Raw genomic sequence first — 19888 nt, 5'->3', positions numbered from 1 at the left:
TTGTTGTAGGTAGTCGAGGCTATCACCGAAGCTAGCTTGCACTCCCTCCATTTCCTTAACACGTTGCCCCAGTGCCTGGTTGTCACTGATAAGTCTTTCCACCGAGATGCTTAGAGAGTTCATCTTAAGTTCCATCATGGCTTGAATTCTGTCGAATACTTTCTCCAGTTCCCCAGTAAACCATATCGGCGGTGTTTCATCGTTAGCTTCGACGTTAGCTGCATTAGCTTCCCCGTTAGCCGGTGCGTTAGCTCCTTGCGGTCTCACTAGTACTATTGCTAACGTGGGCGATGTCACCGTCTTCCTGCTCGGTTCGGTCCTTTTGGGTGGCATTTCTTTGTTGGTTATGTGCTTAATAAGCATGGGTTGACATAAACTGAAGTTAGGCGGAGTATGTTCGATACATCAGGTTTTTCAGGATTTTTGTGTAGGAGCCCGTTCCACTATGTCCTTCCTCTACGCCGCCATCTTGTCGTCGGTGTGCGCTTTCTTCAGCGCGGTCAGAGTTATGTAGAGGGATACGATCCGGGGTCTTCCGGAGTAGTGTTCTCTTAACACTTTCAGGCTCTTCTCTGCCTTTGTCCTTCGTGTCGTGGAATATCAGTCCCAAGCTCGTGTCGTCTAGCAGTGGTGCTAACTCGCAGTATGCGTCAGCATTTTGCTTGGTGTCCAGGGCTTGCACGGCCGCCGTTACTTCTCCCATGGGGGCTGTGAAGATGGTTTTCTTCAGCCCCACTCCGTGCATACAGCACAACATTCAATCTTCCCAGAGCTCATAGTCCTCTGCCCTTCCGTTGAACGAGGGCCATTTGCTCCTTCCTTTGGTCGCCATCCTCTTTTGATGGTAGATGTAGCTTTAGCTCCCGTTAGCCTAGCTTTAGCCACGCGGTGCTCCCGGTGCTAAACTAGCCTATACTTCAGCTAAACTTGCTACCCTTGCTTATTTCGCTCCTGCGTGATCTGGACCCATAACCTGTTGACAGAGTCACCTGGGGAGCGACAATAATTTGGCCATGACGACAAGGTTTTTCTCTTTAGCCTTTGGCGTGGTTTATTATTCACACATCATTATGCACATGAGACCTTCTCTCGTGAGAGGCGACGGAGGAAGAGATAGAGGGGGAGGTAACAACTCCTTTTATACCTCTTACCTGACGTCAGCATCAATAGCTACGTCCCCTTGCGCCTATAGCGCCCTCTTGTGGAAACAGTTAAGCAGTTACATGCAATCGTATATAACACATAACCTCAACAAGTGTGATTGTCCTTTTTAGCTTCCTATTAGTTCTAGTTGGATGTCTGGCAGCAGTCCCTGCCCACTGTTGTGGAGCCTGATGGCCGCTGGTATGAAGGACTCTCCGAGGCGGTTAGTTGAGTGTCGGGGGGATATGAGTCTGTGGCTGAACGTGCTTCTCATCTTGATTGATTGATTGATTGAAAAGTTTATTAACAGATTGCAGAATGGGTACAGTACAGTACATCTCAATACATACAATTGTTAAGGGGATGCAGACCAGAGAAAGACTTTCGTCTTGTTTCCACCAGGGTCCCCCATTTTCAATTCATCATAACATATATGACATACATGACATACAGATAGACAGTACTGCTACATCTATACATTTATGACATATCAGATTTGCAAATGCAGTACTGTTTGTGATACAAAAGTGTCCAGAAAAGGAGTGTATATACATTTGGCGTAGAAACTGTACATTGGAGGAGGTTGGTGGGGTGGGGTTGGGTGGGTTGGGTGAGGGCTGTACATTGGAGGTGTGGGGGGGGGGGGGGGGGGGGGGGGGTTGGGTAGGGGACACATACACATTTTACACTGTACATTGGAATGTTGACAAAGCCTTACTTGGTCATTTACTGTACAACTAGGTTAGGACATTTGTAGGGGCCAGTTTCGAATTGCAGTCTCACGTAGGTGTTTTTTGAGAGTGTTTTTGAAGGTGGGTAGTGATTCACATTCCTTTACAGCTTTAGGCAGGGCGTTCCACATTGATGTGGCATAATTGCGAAACGTGTTTAGTCCCTTGTTTGAGCCGAATCTGGGTTTTACATGATTTGTGGAGCTCCCTCTGGTGTTGTGATCGTGGTATTCACTGACCTTTGGGAAGTATTTTGACATGTACATGGGTACCTTGGTCGCGTAGTGTATCTTGTAGACCAGGCCCATTGCAAGTTGCTGTACTCTGTCGTCTACTCTAAGCCATCCTAGGTTGTCAAAGTGGGCAGGGGTGAGGTGGGTTCTAGGAGTCAGGTCAAGTAGTAGTCTGACTAGCTTGTTTTGAGATGTTTGTAATTTGTTTTTTAGTGCCTTTGAGGTGCTTTGGTACCATGAGGTGCAAGCATAGTCGTAGTACCCTTGAATGAGTGCTCCTGCTAGAGTCTTCAGGGTATTCTTGTTTACCAGAGAGGAGATCCGGTACAAGAATCGCGTTCGTTGGTTGACTTTTTTTATTACATTGGATGCCATTTTGTCACAGGAAAGATTAGCCTCTAGGATGGAACCCAGGTAGGTAATTTCATCTTTCCTTGTGACAATATTGTCACCCACTGTAACCGAGAAGCCGTCAGTCTTGCTGAGTTTGTTATTTGAACCGAAGAGAATGGACTCTGTTTTGCCCATGTGTAATGATAGTTTGTTGTCGGCGAGCCATATGCAGATTTTGCCTAGTTCCGAGCTGAGGGCTTTTTCAACCTGTAACTTGTTCTTGTCAGAGACCAGCAGGGCTGAGTCGTCCGCAAACAGGAACAAGTTGCAGTCACAAGCTGACGACATGTCATTAGCATAAATTAGGAATAGTAGCGGTCCTAGTATGCTTCCTTGTGGAACACCACAGCTCACTGTGAGGGGGGGGGATAGGGTACCGTTTACTTCCACCATCTGTTCCCTCCCCTCCAGGTAGGATTGTATCCAGCTCACTGATAAACTATCAAAACCAATTGCTTTTAGCTTGTCAATCAGAATGGTGTGATTGACAGTGTCGAAGGCCTTTTGTAGGTCCAGCATGACCATGCCGCAGTATTTGCCCGCGTCCACCTCTTGTTTGATGTGGTCGTTCAAGTAGAGAAGGCATGTGTCAGTGGAGTGGGATGTTCTGAAGCCAGATTGGAATTCGTAGATTAGATTTTTTTCCGCGAGGTATTTTTCGATCTGTTCGTATACTATTTTTTCTATGACTTTCGAGATGGATGTAAGGATAGAAACAGGGCGGTAGTTACCCGGGTCTAATTTGCTGCCCTTTTTGTGCAGGGGTGTTACTCTCGCAATTTTGAAGTCCTTGGGGACGTGTCCCTGTTTTATGGAGAGGTTTATTATGTGTGTGATGACTGGGGTGATGGCTGCTGCTGAGTCTCTGAGGAATTTGGAGGGGATGTTGTCATGGCCAGTGGCCTTGTTTGGTTGGAGGGCGCTCAGTTTTTTGAGTACCTCATCTGTAGTTACTATTTCCAGTTTGAAGTCGTCTTTGTGGACGCCTAGGTTCATGTAGTATGCTACTATGTGTTCTACCCCATACTGCCCTGAGTGGGAGGGTAGTTTGTTTACCAGTGTTGTGGCTATGTTTGTGAAGAAAGTGTTTAAGTAATTGGCTACATCCAGCTTGTCTGTGATGAGCGTGTTGTCCGTCTTTATGTTTATGTTTGAGAACCTGGTTTTGAGTTTTTTACTGCAGCCTAGTTGATTGTTGAGTAATTTCCAAAGTTCACGTGGTTTATTTTTGTTTTCCTCGGTTTTGTCATTGATGAAATTTTTTTTTGCAGTTTTGATCATGGAGTTTACGTCATTTCTTAGTCTGTTTCTTTCTAGTTTGAGTTCAGTCACGTGGTCTTGGAGTTCACTGCTCGTGCTTTTGGTAAGCTTTGACTGACTTTTACGAAACTCAGAGCATTTTTTGTCTCTGGCTTTCATAGCGGTCAGTATTTCAGTGTGCATCCATGGCTCAGCGCGATTTTTTACCCTGGTGGTTCTTAGGGGGGCCATTTTGTTTAGTATTGATGAAAATTTGGTTTTGAAGCCAAGCCAAGTTTCTTCAACCAGTGTACCATTGAGTTCATCTGACCAGTCCAGACTCTCCAGTTCAAGGTTAAAGGCCTCGCTAGAGTAGGTTTTGAGGTCTCTAGATGTGACTGTTTTGTGACAGCCAGCCTTTAGTTTTAGCTTTTTGCGGGTACAGAATATCATGTAATGATCACTTAACCCGCATGCTATAACCCCTTTACTGGAGATCTTGGACTTGTCAGAGGTCAGTATGAGGTCAATGGTAGTCTGAGTTGATTCACATATCCTTGTGGGTTGGGTGATTAGTTGGCTGAGGCCGTGCAGATCACAAAACCTATTGAAGGATTTGAAGATTTGACTAGCTCATCGTAGAGGGGGTGGGAGGGATTCTCCAGGATAGCAGCTAGCTTCCTTCTCATCCCCCTCTCTGCCATCACCTCTAGTCTGATTCATTGATTGATTGAACATTTTATTAACAGATTGTAGAATGGGTACAATACAGTACGGCTCAATACACACAATTGTTAAGGGGATGCAGACCAGAGAAATACTTTAGTCTTGTTTACATCAGGGTCCCCCATTTTCAATTCATAATGACATTTATGACATAAGCAACATATACAGATATATAATTTGTGACCATACACGATATGCAAATATACAGTACTGTTAAACAGAGATCCATAAATTCATACAGAGAGACATATCGGTTAAATAGTGAGATTTCAAGACCTAAATATCTGTCTGAGTGCAAATGAGGTCGACGACATGCTATGGATATGAGTAGAGCACGCCCTCTATGGTGTATCTAGCACAGTGCAGAAGATCCTGGGTGGAGCGAGGTAAAGGTTGTTCTATCACCTTAAATCAACAGCTCCACCCACACCCACGGCGTCGGACGGATTTCGTTTTTTTCTCTTCTGTGTGAAGCCTAATTTCTAAAAGTAGACTAGCAATCCTATCATTTTTAGACTGAATCGCGCGGCACTACACTAGAAATACCTTGTCGTTTTGCATTCATAGCAAAGTAATGTCTGATATTGGATGGTTTTACACGGCTCCTCCTCCTGAAATAAAGTTCGGGGACTTATTTGAAGTCATAAGGATTAACACCGAAGAAGCGGCATTTAATTCAATGGACATTATATGATAACCGTTTTAACGAAAGCGTTGACGTCTTTCAGAAGATAGGCAGTTGTGGAGTTGAGGTGAGTGTTGTTGCGCAGTTTATTGGATTATCATATAGCTAATCTGTGCAGACAAACTGGAGCTGTCATTGCGACTGTGTCGTCGTGTTTTGATATCTGTTACATTAGCCTGTTGCTGGTCGGTTTCAGTGGGTGGGTTTTTGCTTAACTGTCAAAGTCATAACCTACTTCATAGCTTGAATTAATGTTCCAAATACATTTAGTACTCTACTCTTAATGAAACTACTTTCTATGGCCATCACCACATGCATCATCATCATCATCGTCATCAATGATTTAATATTGCAGACAGTTTAACAAGCTCAGCATAATCAAAGTGCGATAGCATGGATACTGTAGCAACCAGACTTTGGTATCATAAAGCCATTAGGCTACTGAATCAAAATCACCTTATGCACCAACACACACGTAGCCTACCAGGAATTCTTCCAGATGGATTGGAGCATTAACTGGTTGTCAGACAACAAATGCACAGATGCACTCATCCACACTTAAAAAAAACATCACATGTCATAAGAAAAGTATTTCCACAGAATAATTGCTATAATGGATGCTTAGGCTATGTACAGTTCAATGGTCAGAACTATTTGATACAAATATTAGGATGATGATGTGAAAATGAGTACAGTGATTCATCATATTTCAAGGTCCAATGGTACAAAACGTGATAAAATATTAACTGGTGGAGTATGTAGCAATAATGATATTTTTTGTTTCAGTGTGTTAAAAGCTAAAGTGTAAAATCTAATCTATGGATTATCCTGTCCTCTTCTATCCTGGGATATGTTGTTTAGCAATTCTGGAATATGTGTACTTTTATTTATTCACTGAACAGTTGCAGCTACAAGGTTGAGTTATGGTCTGGTTAAGATGTTTACAGTTTGTGTTCATCATCATCTTCCTTATGCCATTTGATACCAGGGACGGACAGATTGGAATCGGAGCAGATCATGGCATATTTTAATTGATCGGGATTTATATCGGTATCGGCTATATTAACACATTGTGCGCCAAGAACGGCGTATAAATCGTTATTGCCCGCCATGCGTTGAACGCCAACAACGGTGTATCACGTGTTTGGGATCAATATATAAAATTTTCGCCATGGCATTAATAATTCATCCAACCTCCCTCTGGATCGCAGCCGGACCCTGTTCTGATATTGTAACGCCTCAATACCGCCGCCTGGTGGATGGTCGGGCGAGTTACACTCACGCCTAACCGGAAGTGGCGATCGGTGCATTGAGGAAATTCCTCCGCCAGAGATATATTGTGGTGTGGATCAATATACACACTCGAGTGCATTTGGATCGCTTTCGAAACGCAATAATCTATATGATTCCGGCGTTTATTGCGTCATACTAACCGGAAAAGGATCTAGCAGATCGACGTCAAATAATTGGGATATTTTTCCTCCAGTCTCATCGGCGGTAAGAGGAAACTAACGTTACTTTCAGCTTGATTGTCCATTTCTTTGTTTGCAATCAGTCTGATCAATATATCAACCCATACTAAATAAAGCCGTTACTGACGATCAAGGAATTATAAACGACCCCCCCCCTTTCCTTCACGCATGATGAAGCATAATGTATACCGATCATATACATTTGAATTTTTTAATATAGCGTGTATAGGAAATAAACGCCAATCGATAATCTATCATATGCTTCAGGGCCTATAACTAGCGTTTTTGGAATTACAGCAGAAAATCTTAAAAACATACTTATATTCTCGACGGTATTAACACAACAATGTATGAATGAAAAAATATAACGTTCCCACATCCGGAACGATATATACCCGATGTTGAATGGGCCATAGTAATGCAGATATAGCTATAATATTTTAAAAGTTATAGCCCTGCAAAGAAGGTAAACATCTCCATAGGCTTACAGCGGTGGCAGAGAGGGCATAATGATGGGCACAATGCATGGCGCCCAATGTGTTAAGCCAGATCAAATTCCAATCCTTTTTTGTAATTTTCTTTTTTTAATTAAAACCATAAAAAAAAAGCTGTGATGTAGGTAATTTATTTTCTTTAAGCAGAACTATTCGATTACTAAGCATATCTTACCTAGATTGGATTGGTTTTTACTAATGTTAATTATACCGGTACTTGAGGGGTGCACTGTGCAGCTGTATTATCTAGGAAAATACAAACATCGGATTGGGACTCTGTATCGGCAGGTACTCAATATTAAATTACTCGGATCAGGATCAGGGGCAGAACATCTAGACATCCCTATTCGATACATTCAACGCAGTGGGTAAATGAGAGCTGTGGGTTCTGAAAGGTCACATGATGTCGATGTCTTGAGAAGAACTGATTCTATAAGCTGTTTCTAATGCTGATGTACTGTAGGTAGGGCTGGGCGATATGGCCTAAATATGATATCACGATATTTTCTGACCTTTCGGCGATACACGATACGCATCACGATGTTTTTCTTTTTTTCCCCAAACAATTCATTATGAGGCTTACCAAGACAGTATTTGAGTTTGCAAGCTAACATTAAAGACAAAATAAAATACCCATGCATTTAGCATTTTTATATTATATATTAGATTTAGATTATTGGATTATTAGATTATATATTGCATATATTTAGCAATGAGATATTATATGATTTAGATATGAAATATGATGAATTGAAAATGGGGGACCCTGATATAAACAAGACGAAAGTCTTTCTCTGGTCTGCATCCTCCAGTCCACTGTTGACTGTTGTTGTATTGAGCTGTACTGTATTGTACCTATGCTGCAATCTGTTAATAACGTTTATTCATTCAGTCGGCAAACAGAATCATTTTGATTGACAGTTGCGTCTGCCAATTACGTCACATCGCTTGCACCCGCCCTGCTGTTCTTAGCACCAATCGGCAAGCGCGTATTAATTTTTTACTTCCGCCATGGAGAGCTCAATGAAAACAACAATGGCAGCGGTAGCTCGCCGCGCCCGACGTTTAGCTTTTTAGCTCTGCAGAATGACTAAACGACTGGAGGCATAATGATTTTACTGCAACGGATGTTATAATAAAAGCCTTTCCATACATCTGTCTGATTGAAAACGTTATTAACAGACCGCAGAATGGGCACAACGGAGTCAGCACGGGCTGAGATATGAACGGCTAATGCTTGCTATATCTAGGTCGACCTCGGTCGTTGCTATGTAAATACGCTGATGTTATTGAAAGTGTAACGATATAACGTCAATGCCACAAAACGAATGCCTTTGTTATCATAAGTAGTAACTTTTGATGCAGTAGTGTGTGTGTGGGGCGGCGCTGTTCAAAAGTGTCAACGTGTGGACCAGATTGACGCAACACAAGCCTCTTGGGCAAAACATCACGATATCCACGATACGTTTAAAAAGTGTATCGTTAATGAACTGTACCCGATATTTATATAATAGTCATATCGCCCAGCCCTAACTGTAGGCACAAATAAAATGCAACCTAAAACAAAGCAGTAGAAATATGACATTGAATACTATGGCAGTGGCTGAAGCTCAGACTCATACTGCCCAGCCCTACATTATAATGAGAGAACAGGAACAACCATAGACGTATACAGTGTCAGGGTTCCCACGGTACCTGGAAAACATTGAAAACATGGGATTCATTTTTTCATTTTCCAGGTATGGAAAGGCATGGAAACTGAGCAAAAGTGACCAATTACATGGAAATAGAAACAGTTGTCCTGGAAAATTTTATTGGATGATGTGTAATCAAATTTAACTATTGAGCACAGAATTAACATGAGTTTATAAAAACCCTTTACATGTGAACAGCTTTTACTGTAGATAGAAATGGATGATCCCATGTTGTAGAGCATGCTCTTGGCATCCTATATTGGATGTTGGAATTTGATGCAGGCAACTTGGTGAGCCAAGGGAGCCTTGGCATCTACAGTGAAACTTGAGTGAAACTTCTTATGCAAGTTTATCCTCAAATGTAAGTAGCTGTGTTTTAACTGTGTGGTACACCTGGGTTTATCAACGTTAGTTAGTAAGCAGTGCAATCTTGCTAACTAGCTAGCCAACGTTAGCTCTCATAACGAGCCAGTTAGCCAGCGCCAGGTACAGTAGCTAGCCAACGTTAGCTCTCATAACGAGCCAGTTAGCCAGCGCCAGGTACAGTAGCTAGCAAATGTTAGCTCTCATAACGAGCCAGTTAGCCAGCGCCAGGTACAGTAGCTAGCCAACGTTAGCTCTCATAACGAGGCAGTTAGCCAGCGCCAGGTACAGTAGCTAGCCAACGTTAGCTCTCATAACGAGGCAGTTAGCCAGCGCCAGGTACACTAGCTACCAACATTAGCTCTCATAACGAGCCAGTTAGCCAGCGCCAGGTACAGTAGCTAGCCAACGTTAGCTCTCGTAACGAGCCAGTAAGCCAGCACCAGGTACAGTAGCTAGCCAACGTTAGCTCTCATAACGAGCCAGTTAGCCAGCGCCAGGTACAGTAGCTAGCCAACGTTAGCTCTCATAACGAGCCAGTTAGCCAGCGCCAGGTACAGTAGCTAGCCAACGTTAGCTCTCATAACGAGCCAGTTAGCCAGCGCCAGGTACAGTAGCTAGCCAATGTTAGCTCTCATAACGAGCCAGTTAGCCAGAGCCAGGTACAGTAGCTAGCCAACGTTAGCTCTCATAACGAGCCAGTTAGCCAGCGCCAGGTACAGTAGCTACCAACGTTAGCTCTCATAACGATAGCCAGTTAGCCAGCGCCGGGTACAGTAGCTACCAACATTAGCTCATAACGATAGCCAGCGCCAGGTACAGTAGCTACCAACGTTAGCTCTCATAACGATAACCAGTTTGATTTACAAAAGCTTTTACAGAGTAAGAGTAGTAGGGGTGAAACGATGCAACCTCACAACGATTAATTTCGATTACGAGAGGAGTTGAGAAGAGTAGGAAGAGAAGACGGGAGCGGACACGAAGGGAGATGTGGAGAGAAGAGGACAGGATGAGATGGGAGAGGAGTGGAAGAGAGAACGTATATCAATCCCAGTGCTCATGTGTTCCAGTTCAATAAATTGTTGTTCATCTACAGCTTGTTGCATTATTTCATGCATTGATATTATCAATAAGACATAATCTCTAAGCATTTACAATGTAGTCTTGACTGGCACATCTTTTAAATCAAGTAAGTAGTCAGGTGTCCTAGGGGGTTGTGTGTGAGGGGAGGGGGGCGCGGAAAACTTCAGGGGCCTATAGATCATCACTTAATATGGTACCTGGAAAATCAGGAGGTAGTATGGAAAGAAATTTCAAGGCAAGCGTGGGAACCCTGAGTGTGCATCCGGAAAGTATTCATACCCCTTCACTTTTTCCACATTTTGTTGTGTTACAGGTTACAGCCTTATTCCAAAATGTATTAAAAATACATTTTTTCCCTCAAACTTCTACACACAATACCCCATAATGACTAAATGAAGAAAAAAAATTAGAATTTTTTGCAAATGTATTAAAAATAAAAAGATTTAATATCACAGTATTCACACCCTTTGCTATGACACAAAAAATTTAGCTCAGGTCCATCCTGTTTCCTCTGATCATTGAGATGTTTCTACAACGTGATTGGAGTCCACCTGTGGTAAATTCAATTGATTGGGCATGATGTAAAGGCACACAACCCGTCTATATAAGGTCCCACAGTTGACAGTGCATGTCGGAGCACAAACCAAGCCATGAAGTCCAAGGAATGGTCTGTAGACCTCCGAGACAGGATTGTATCGCAGCCCATATCTGGGGAAGGGTACACAAATTATTCTGCAGCATTGAAAGTGCCAACGAGCACTCGCATCATTCGCAAATGGAGGACGTTTGGAACCACCAGCTCTTCCTAGAGCTGGCCGCTCGGCCAAACTGAGCCAGCGGGGGAGAAGGGCCTTGGTCAGGGAGGTGACCAAGAACCTGATGGTCACTCTGACCGAGCTCCAGTGTTCCTCTGTGGAGATGGGAGAACCTTCCAGAAGGACAACCATCTCTGCAGCACTCCACCAATCAGGCCTTTATGGTAGAGTGGCCAGACGGAAGCCACTCCTCAGTAAAAGGAACATGACAGCCTGCATGGAGTTTGCCAAAAGGCACCTAAAGGACTCTCAGACCATGAGAAACAATATTGTCTGGTCTGATGAAACCAAGATTGAACTCTTTGGCCCGAATGCCAAGCTCCATGTTTGGAGGAAATCAGGCACCGCTTATCACCTGGTCAATACCATCCCTACAGTGAAGCATGGTGGTGGCAGCATCATGCTGTGGGGATGTTTTTCAGCGGCAGGGACTGGGAGACTAGTCAGGATCAAGAGAAAGATGAATGCAGCAATGTAGAGAGATCAGATGAAAACCTGCTCCAGAGCGCTCTGGACCTCAGACTGGGGTGAAGGTTCACCTTCCAACAGGACAACGACCCGAAGCACGCAGCCAGGATAACAAAGGAGTGGCTTCAGGACACGTCTGTGAATGTCCTTGAGTGTCCCAGCCAGAGCCCAGACTTGAACCTGATTGAACATCTCTGGAAAGAGATGAAAATGGCTGTACACCGACGCTCCCATCCAACCGGATGGAGCTTGAGACAATCTGCAAAGAAGAATGGGAAAAACTGCCCAAAAATAGGTGTGCCAAGCTTGTAACATCATACTCAAGAATACTTGAGGCTGTAATTGATGCCAAAGGTGCTTCAACAAAGTATTGAGTAAAGGGTGTGAACAGGGGGCGAAATTAAAGCCCGCCGCCCGCCAGGGGCGCTCAGTTTTTACCTTTGGCGCTTGCCACTGAGAGCCCTGCCCGCCGTGTGGCGTGTGGACGTGTAGTTCATAACGATACTCTTATTTAGAAAATCTGTGCGGGTCTCATTTCCGGCCCAAGCGCAGCTAGAGTCATAATATCGATGGCTCCGGCAGTTAGCAGCATTCGGTTCGTATGATATTCTTATTTTGAGTCATATCCGCCCAGCCGGGCGATACTATTGGCTTCTGCTCGTATCAACACAGAGCGGCCCGCAGCTCTAGTGCCACTGCTAACGTTAAGCTCTCAGAATGGTAGCAGCTCGCCCGCAGCTCTAGTGCTAACGTTAAGCTCTCAGAATGGTAGCAGCTCGCCCGCAGCTCTAGTGCTAACGTTAAGCTCTCAGAATGGTAGCAGTCTGCTCTAGTCTAGATCGGACCTCCATGAGCTGCATAATACCTCCGTTCCCTCGTTAGCTAGCTCGCGTTAGCTAGCTCACGTTAAATCGATCTGTCCCAGTAAACTAAATTCTTAACGTTATCTACCGGGCTAGCAGTAGCTACAGATAGCTCCTGATATCAATGTCTTATAACATTGATTGAATGCGTATTCTAGTTGAGGGCATGTTGAATGTGATTTGACAAAATAACCGTAACGTTATAAATAGGGTCCAGCTGCATCGCCGGAGAATCCTTGCATGCTGAATGTAGGGTCTAGCTGAATATAGGGTCTAGCTGCAGGGCCGGAGAATCCTTGCTGGAGCTGGAGGCTACTCAAGTATACACACAGATGCAGATAGCAAGCATTTTGACTTATTGCGTGGTGGCGATGTCTCGCAGATAATACAACTACAAGTATGATTATATAATATATATTTTATTTAAATTTTTTTTTATAATATATATATATATATTTTTTTTAATCAAAAAAATGTTGGCAGGTAAGAAATATGCTTGGCGGGTAGACTCTTCCCATCTACCCGCCACTGGCCGGTGAGTCAAAAAGTTTATTTAGCTCCCTGGGTGTGAATACTTATGTACTTATCAGTTTATTCTTAAATTTCTTTTTTATAAATTTGCAAAAAAATTCTAAAAAAACTTTTTCACTGTCATTATTGGGTATTGTGTGTAGAATTTGAGGGGGGGGGAATGTTTAATCCATTTTGGAATACGGCTGTAACATAACAAAATGTGGAAAAAGTGAAGGGGTATGAATACTTTCCGGATGCACTGTATAAAGGCTAGATGACTCACCCGCACTGCTGGCCAATGGAGACTGACGTTACCACATGGCGGCCATCTTGCCACAGGCAGCACGCCCACTCATATGTCTATGGTGCATGTACTATTTTTTTTTTTATTGATCTTTTTTCCCCTCCATTTTCCTCAGATTTTCTCCCATCCCAATGTTAGTCGTATGCCAATTCCCAGTCCCTTCCTGGTCGCTGCGCACTTACCCCCCACAGTCAGATCATCTGGGAGAGTGGAGGCTACCACGTGCTTCCTCCGACACACGTCCAGCCAATCACCGCTTCTTTTCACCTGGCAGCGCGGCTTCTCATCGAGAGGGCGTAGCGTGTGGGAGGACCACACTATCCCCCTCAAGTCCTATCCGCGCTTAGCAGGCGCCCCGACCGAACTGTAGGAGTCGCTGTTTACAACGACCCGGACCCACCCCGCCAGCTTCTCCCACCCTCTAATACAGCCAATTGTATTAGTGCAGACGGCCAGCCAAGCTGGTGACAACCCCGGAGCTGTGAGCTGGATTCGAACAGGCGAATCCAGCTCACAGCTCCGGGGTTGGTGACGAACGCAATCTCAGCTCGGCCACCTAACCGCCCTTGGTGCATGTACTATTGAAATAACCATAGCTTGCTACATTTTCAACCGATTTTCAAACTGTTTGGTTTGTTATAAACGTCAGATGTAGTTATCATACTGCATACTTATAATTAGGGATGCCCCCCGAAACCCGGTTCTGAATGGGAACCGGTACTAAATTAGAAAGAAACGGAGTATTGATAAGCTCCGACGTAATTTTTTTTTTGCTATCGGTACTCGAGAAATTATGGAGTTTTTTTCCGAGGAATTTAAACGTCGCAAACTATCTTGTTTGCCATTTTCTATATCTCTCCTGCCTCAGTCTCTCTCTGTCTGCACGAGGAGCGGGGCCGTTAGTTACACACACACACGGTGTAAAGTCAACTCTTGCTTTCCACTTCAAAGGACATAAGGAAACAACTCCAAGTTCCAACTCCAAGTACATTTTTATTTTCAACTTTTCAACAGTTTCAGTTGCAGTTGATTCTTGTCAACTTCATATAGTTTGAAAACCTTTGAAAACAAAGAAAAAGGTTTTAACAATGCAATAAACATAAACAACAACAATAACCATCTTTTCAAACCAATAAGTTCTTTTTAAACATGGTTGATTTTAAACATTAAATATATATTTTAAATAATCAAACGTTTTTTAACGATAGTTGTAACTGAGGGGTACAATTCCCTGACTGTATTGATAAGTATGGTATCATTAAACCACTACCGCTTTATGTACTTTAATTACTGGCCATACAGTACACGATATATGAATATGATGAACACTTCCCACAATGAAATCGGTTCCAGTCAAAGGTATTAATCAAGTATTTAATGGAGCAAAAGGTACATAGGATACTTTACATTATTCTTTGAATGCACTTGTAAGGCAAAGGAGTATGCGTAGGCAAATCAATAACGAATGTCCATTCTCTGGTTACGCAGGAGGTAATTATACAACCTGAATCTTAGGGAATTATATCTATGGTGCACTAGTAATATAGCGGGAGATACTGGAAGGGGTTCCCACTGGTTGTAAGCCAGCAGGGGGGGTAGAAGATCTGTCGGTAGTAGGACGTCTGGTCAACGATGACTAGGGAGACTTCAGGTACAGAAGCCGGTGCAGTAGCCTCTTGATCCACAGACGAATACAGCTTGGTTCTCTTGTAGACTGTAGCTCCACAGGGAAGAAAGCTAGTCGGCCTCAGGCTCTCTGGGCGCCGACTCGACTTGACTCCTCTCGGGGTAAATCCAACACGTGCAGGCGTCGGCGATTATCCGCTCCATAAATCACAGGACCAAAGCAAATATATTCCAGCCGCAAAGGGCTATGTAGTCGTCGGGTAGATTAATCCAGTGTACATGTCCATACGGCTCTCGTCTAGGTCTCCTCGGGTGAAAGCGCCATGCGGTCGGCCCAGCCTGGATAAGAACTCTAGCTAATACGAGGAAGCGTTGGAGATGCCGGTCACTGTAGAATTCTAACCGCACGATACACTATACACAATAGACTATTAAAGACTTAATAGAAATATGTCGCACTCGACGGTATAGCGCCAAACTCTGACAATTCAGTTATTAATTCGCACGTGGTCTCGATGCTCTATTCTGAGGCCAAACAGGCCATACTTCACCGCACGTTGTATCGTGGGTGAGGCTTCAACTTATCGGTAACATACTAAGGACGAAGGGTACGGAGGTAAGGGGCTTCTACATTCACCTGCGCCGTATTTATACGCACGGTGAACAAACTAGTTCCACTCTCATTTCTGTCGCGTATCCCTGGGCAAGGCCGGGCATGTCCAGACACATCTTGACGGTGACTTTGAACCTGGCTCCGGAGGCCGGTCCCTGGCGCCGGTGGACCGCTGTCCAATAGGAGAATGAACTATTATGGTCTGGGCTAAAGGGATATTCCGTGTATATGTACAAGGAATATACAGGGGATATCAAACGATATACAAATACTATGCAATATATATCAATAAATAAATATATATATTCGGTTTAATCTGATCCTTTGTAACAATAGTGTTTACACAATGAATGCCAAAATGTAAAGTATTAAATTACTTTATAAAGTCGACATTTTAACAGTCTTAAATTAACTCATAAAGTCGACATTTTAACCCAATTATTAAAGTCATTTTCAATTAATCATTTCTGAATTGTAACCTTTAATAAATGATTCAAGTTAGTAAACATTTGATTCAAGTCAAGTAAACATTTGGTATTTTAAATTGAATAAGTGAAGAAATATAGCTAAACTTTAAGCTTGTAGATCAGCTCTGATTGAACAAGGCATTTTAAACCTTTAAACATGAGTTGTCGACCTTTTTAGTAGGGCCTAACACAAATAATTGTTGGTTTCAGGTTGCCGACCGACCCTGCCGATTTAGGTGCGACCAGATATATTTTATGAGTTTTAAAAAAAAAAATATAAAAAAAAAACATTTTTTTTTTTTTTTTTTTTTTTTTTAAGAATAAAGTTTCATAGAAATCTTAGTCAAACATTTAGTATTATGGATATTAAACATGCTGGCAGAGTACATGCATCAATGTTGTTGTGAACATTTTAATTAAATAAAGAAATTCCCTATCCAGTCGCCGTGGGAAAGAATAAAATAAAAAAATAAAATAAATTCCCTACCTACCCATGGCCAAACTGACAACCAACCTGAAACCAACTATTAATTTTGTTAGGCCTAGTCTTTCAAATTCTTAAATCATTTTAACATTTCTAACTTGGTCTTAATTTGTAAAGAGATACTTTTAAACATAAATGAAAACCAACTCTCAAGCAAGTGAATGTGTAGACTGAAACAGTTGGAGCTACTAAACACACAATTGAATTAGCCTGATTTTAACCACATTTAAGCAGAAGTATAAATAAACAGTAGAATAAGTAGAACATAACCGACCATTGGCGTCTTTGGGGGTAGAGCTCCTTGGGTCGACCTTCAGCTTGCTTTGTTTGTTTGTTCTGTGAGTGTCTCCACCACCAGCCTTTAACAGCTGTTCAATCAGCCAACGGCAGCCATCTTGCAGCTGATGCACTCTGGGAGATGTAGTTGTCTGAGGTGTCTTGACATGCTCCACTCATGAGTTTTAACTCAACACTCGGCTCACACTTACACATGCACATACGGGTACTTGACAGCTGTGCTGTCCATGCTGAAGCAGCACACAGACAGTCACTCACAGAGCTCATCATAGCGGAGAGAACGAAACGTTCGAAAAAAGCATGCATGGCGCAACCTGTGTAACATGCTATCTTAACGTTAGCAAGCTAAGCATGCATAGTGCGACGTGTGTAACATTAAGTTACACTGCTATCTTAACGTTAGCAAGCTAAGCATGCATAAACGACATGTGTAACGTTAAGTAACTTGTGTTCCGCGGGGAAAGACCGTTCATCACAGCATACAACTTGGTTTAATCCAAACGTCAGAAACTTTGCATTATGAAATCATTTTGGGATGTGACTATTTTCCTATGCCTTGTTTGGTGCGAGTTCAGCTGACACTGTTGACACGCCCACTACGCAAAGCGTGCGCTCTCTCACACACACACACACACACACACACACACACACACACACACACACACACACACACACACACACACACACACACACACACACACACACACACACACACACACACACACACTCTGCTCCGGCCATGCATCCAGTAACTCATGGAAAATACAGCATCAGGCTATTGTTCTAAAAGTACGGCACGGTGGTGCACGGTGGTGTAGTGGTTAACACTGTCGCCTCACGCCTCGATTCCCGCTTGGGGACCAGGTTTCCATGATGCCAGGTACTCCGGTGGGGTATCTCCCAGGCCTTTCTGTGTGGAGTTTGCATGTTCTCCCCGTGCTCGCAAGGGTTTCCTCCCCGATAAGATAAACCCAATGGAAAAACATGCACAACAGATCGCTAACGCTGTGGCGTCCTTGGCGAATACGGACAGGAGCACTTGGATTGGTCCCCGGGGCGCGGCTCACGTTGACGCCCTATCTGCTCCCGGCTGCCCATGGGGGGGAAGGACAACGGGATGGGAAAAGTGCAGAGAGACATTTCATCGGCGACTCAGTGCATGTGTGTGTGTGTTCCTGTGGTTTGCCCATCTCGCCTGTGTGTGTTAGAACTGCATGACAAATAAAGACTTCTAGTCTAACAATTATTATTATCTCTACTAACAAAATGGAGTATTGAACCGTTTTTAACAGCTGGGTATTGGGTGGGACATTCTGATTTAAGAACTATAATAGAAAGTCCCAAAATAGTTAATTTATCTGACTGCTTGATAAAAAAGTAGCCATGTGCATTCAGGGCTGTACGCTAAGCTTTTTCACTAGGGGCACACTTGCCCCTAAATGAGAAATTTAGGGGCAAAGAATATTTTTTAGGGGCAAATTTTTTAATAACTATTACCATTTATAGTAGGGCTGGGCGATATGGCCTCTAAATGATATCGCGGTATTTTTTGGCCATATCACGATACACGATATATATCGCAATATTTTGACATTTCCTCTAAAGCACTTAGAAATGCTTGATTTAACCCTTTGATGCATACAGTCACGCCAATATGATGATTATAATAAGTCCCTGCAACATATGTTTGCATTATTAAACCATGAAGATGCTTTAAAAAATAATTTAATGAAAATGTACTAAGAGTAGTCTACTGACACACTAATAAAAAATGTATTTACATCTAAGACCATTTATATAAAAACTTTTGGGTGCCTTTTTTTTGCACAGTACTGTGTTTTCTATCCACTTTAGTAAAACACACACACATATATATATATACACACACACTACTGTGAGAAAATAATAATCACACACACAAAGGGATAATGGCTTATAGCAGACTTAATGATTTTAGAATATTTCAGATAATGAAATTAAATGTTTATATCATCAACTATCCAGTTAGTATTTATACTGTCTGTAACGTTTTGCTACTTTAAATCATTGAATGTAGAGAGAGCTGTACTGTATTGTACCCATTCTGCAATCTGTTAATAAAGTTTTCAATCATCAGACTTGCGAGCGTGAGGTCGAGATGTGTGAGAGAGTGAGTAGTGAGTGAGAGAGTGGAGGGGGCGAAGAGACGAATGAGAGAGCTCAGCCCCTCCTCCGCCCCCCCACCGGGTTTTGTTCTAGGTTCGCGTTTTGATCATCTAAGCTGCCGTAGGTGATGACGTCACACTCGAATGTAAACGGAAGCGTTTAACAGACGGAGATGGAAAGTGGATGATATACAGTAACAGAAACGAATAACCAATAAATATGAAGTTATTTTTAAACTTCTGTTGTCAAGCGTTGTCAATATAACCCACCCCCTTTCCTCCCGAATGGAACTAGTGTTGTGGAGTCCGCTTTGACTGGTGTCCAGGGTTAGCAGCAGCTAACGCTAGTTAGCTTAGCATAATCCTAATGGATACCGTGGATAGCAGCTAACGTTAGCCCATTGCTCGTGTCAATCAAATTGCATGTTATTAAAGGTCCGCGCTGGTCTGTCTAATGAAATTACAACCGCAACATTATGCCCTGGTTGTAGGCTAATGTTTTATCCAATTTGTATGGATTAATTTAGGAGTGAAATGCGAATGAAGGGTTGCAATCACTACTCGCAAGCTTGCCCCCAGATGATATTTTCCACTCGCACCGGCCAGATTAGGGGGCAATTTGCGACGAGATACTCGCAGTGTACAGCCCTGGCATTGTGCAGTAATATAGTTATATAAAAGAATAATAAAGCAATGTCGATTCTGTTCATACATTTTATTTTCTTGCAAAATAATCAAAAATAACCGATGAGTATAGATGAAGTACCGAACTGTTAACTCATTCAGAGCCATGCCCCTTTGACCATATTAGGGCTAGCTAAAGGAATAAGGAAGTCAATGGGAGGACGAGGACATTTGCGAACGCTTAAACTATATCTTAAATTATGGCTATGGGTCTAAAACACCCCTCGCTTATCAATGACTTGCTTTTCTTTGGTACATTTCCGTTTTATACCGCTTTGAATACGAGTATAGTTTTGGAGATGTATAGTAATTCCAGAGAAATTCCGCGATAATCGCCCTTTACTGGAATACACA

General features: G+C 42.9%; 1 protein-coding gene across 2 annotated transcripts in view; it reads left to right on the top strand.

Annotated features, from left to right (window-relative positions):
* The first annotated feature begins 4914 nt into the window (after window positions 1–4914).
* The window catches only part of gdpd5a (glycerophosphodiester phosphodiesterase domain containing 5a), a 117906-nt gene continuing 102932 nt past the window's right edge, over window positions 4915–19888 (top strand). For both annotated transcript variants that reach the window (XM_084320141.1, XM_084320140.1), the window contains exon 1: window positions 4915–5217. The gene's annotated coding sequence lies outside the window, so the exon portion shown is untranslated. The remainder of the gene's footprint in view (window positions 5218–19888) is intronic.

Source organism: Notolepis coatsorum, assembly GCF_963971535.1.
Source record: "Notolepis coatsorum genome assembly, chromosome: 8".
Lineage (NCBI taxonomy): Eukaryota > Metazoa > Chordata > Actinopteri > Aulopiformes > Paralepididae > Notolepis > Notolepis coatsorum.
Note: the sequence above shows the minus strand (reverse complement) of the source record. Positions and strands in the feature narration are given on the sequence as shown.